This window comes from Eptatretus burgeri, chromosome 12, assembly GCF_056783735.1.
Source record: "Eptatretus burgeri isolate ZD-2024b chromosome 12, Ebu_testis_v1, whole genome shotgun sequence".
Classification (NCBI taxonomy): Eukaryota; Metazoa; Chordata; class Myxini; order Myxiniformes; family Myxinidae; genus Eptatretus; species Eptatretus burgeri.
In genome coordinates this window covers 25690545-25693044 of record NC_140972.1, presented here as the reverse complement: position 1 = coordinate 25693044, position 2500 = coordinate 25690545, and the positions used below count along the sequence as shown (strand labels likewise).

General features: G+C 53.1%; 1 protein-coding gene across 3 annotated transcripts in view; it reads right to left on the bottom strand.

Annotated features, from left to right (window-relative positions):
* Positions 1 to 2500, bottom strand: part of SMG5 (SMG5 nonsense mediated mRNA decay factor) — a 327200-nt gene that overhangs the window by 323451 nt on the left and 1249 nt on the right. The gene's annotated exons all lie outside the window — the stretch shown is intronic.

The following is a 2500-nucleotide window of genomic DNA, read 5'->3' as shown; positions in this document are numbered from 1 at the left end:
TATGTAATGGACAGCTCTGGAAGCCAGAGGAGTCAACTGATTTTGATGAAACTTGACTGGTAGGTTCATACCAGGATCTAGTCCTACGCTTTTGAGCACCGTTGCTATGGACGCCACCGTTGCCAAGCAACGGGACTTTGAAATTTTTGAAAAAAATCCGAAAAAAAATTCGAAAATCAAAAATCGGCTTCTGCGCTTTTATGCGCACTATAATCAACCTCTTTGTCAAAAAATGTTCAGCCCGATCTGTCAAAAACTGTATGACTAGTATGCAATTATATAGTGACCACCCATGTCACCTACCGGCTTGTCTGTGTGTCTGTGACCGCTGTTTCTCGACAACCACTGGTCCGATCTAATTGAAACTTGTAAGGTATATTGCTGGGGACCTGAGGATGTGCCTTTTCAAGGTTGCATATTAATCGGACAAGTGGTTCCCAAGTTATGGCCATTTATTTACCAAACCAATGACAGGACACGTTGCTGCGTAGGCGTGGCCGATGGGGAAAGGGCGCCATTTTGTTACCAATGACAGGACACGTTGCTGCGTTGGCGTGGCCGTTGGGGAAGAGATCCTCAGCCGCGTTCCCCATTATGGGTTACAACGTACGGACTTCCGGATTGTGATGACTTACTGTATTCTAATAATTTCTCGATTTCTTATGCGCATTTATAGATAAACACAATGCCCCAAATCCAGTCGGCGTTTACGAGAGCGAAGGAATGGCGTGTGTGGTTGTTTGAAAGTTTGGTTTTCTTTGTTTTTGTTTTTTTGCACATACGGCCACGCACGTACGGGCATGCAAGAGCGAAGGAACGGCCTATGTGGTTGTTGTTTCTGGCATGTGGTTTGAAAGTTTTGGTTTTTTTCACGTACGGCCACGCACGAGTTTAATAAACATTGACAACTGAGAAAAGAACGTTTTTTTGTCGGAGTAACTTACGGACCCCCTGGATATGTGGACTCGTAGTAGGGGTAGTTGCTCTTCATGAATCGCCACACAAACTGAACCCCCCCTCCCCCCCAGGAAGACAAACACAATGCCTTGTGACCATGCTTGAAGCTAAAAGATAAGCTCAGGGAATGACAATCTCTCAAAGGACTCAGAAGCAGCCAGAAGCTGTGAGAAACTCGACGGTGAGCAAAAGAGCACGTGTCCATGCACGGTCGCCAAGTCATAAAAACGCAGACGGGCATGGAAAACTCGGTCAGTGGAAGAACCTCGGAGAGGGGGGGGGAGAAAACCAAGAGAAGCACAGAGCAGACCCATGGAGAGCTCCAGGCTGGGGAAGGTGATGGAGAGGTCGATCAGTTCGAGTTTTTATGTTTTTTTTTTAAATATAAATGATCAAGGCTCGTGGAAGAGCAAGGACATAAAACAGATCAGGAAACATAACAAAGGGAACAACAGGAGGAGGGGGAAACGCCAACAGCAAAATGGGCAAGATTTGGAAGTGGGAGGTCGAGGTTTTTGTGGGTCGGGAGGGGTGGGATTGAGGAATTGTGTTGGGAGTGTGAGGGTGAGGTCTTGGGGATTGGGAGAGGGGGTAAGGAGATGTCAGAATTGCAGGCGTAAATTTACTCAGTAAAATGTGACTAGTGTGTGTGTGTGTGTGTGTGTGTGTGTGTGTGTGTGTGTGTGTGTGTGTGTGTGTGTATGTGTGTATGTGTGTGTATGTGTGTATGTGTATGTGTATGTGTGCATGTGGTTGTGTGTGTGTGCATGTGCGTGTGTGTGTGTGTGTGTGCGTGTGTGGATGTGCGTGTGTGTGTGTGCGGGCGTGCGTAGGCAGGGCAGTGCAGGTGTTGTAGCGCACGTGTGTGTGTGCGCGCGTGTGTGTGTGTGCGCACGTGTGTGTGTGTGCGCACGTGTGTGTGTGCGCGCACGTGTGTGTGTGCGCGCACGTGTGTGTGTGTGTGCGCGCACGTGTGTGTGTGTGTGCGCGCACGTGTGTGTGTGCGCGCACGTGTGTGTGTGCGCGCACGTGTGTGTGTGCGCGCACGTGTGTGTGTGTGCGCGCACGTGTGTGCGCGCACGGTGTGTGGCAAGATCGCACGTGTGTGTGCGCGCACGTGTGTGTGTGTGCGCGCACGTGTGTGTGCGCGCACGTGTGTGTGCGCGCACGTGTGTGTGCGCGCACGTGTGTGTGCGCGCACGTGTGTGTGCGCGCACGTGTGTGTGCGCGCACGTGTGTGTGCGCGCGGCCGCGGCGTATGTGCGCAGGGTGTGTGTGTGGCGGAAGGCGTGTGGGTGAAGGCGGCATCGCGTGTGTGTGCGCGTGCGCGTGCGCGCGCATCGCGCGTGCGTGCATGTGCGCGTGCATGTCGCGCGCGCGCGTGCGCACGGTGTGTGCGTGCGCGCACGCCCGCGTGTGCATGCGTGCAGCAGATCGTGTGCATGCGCGCACGCGGCATGATGTGTGTATGCGTGCGCGCGCGCGCGTGCGCGCGCGATGCATGCGCGTGCGCATGCGCGATATGCGCGCGCGCGCAAGCATG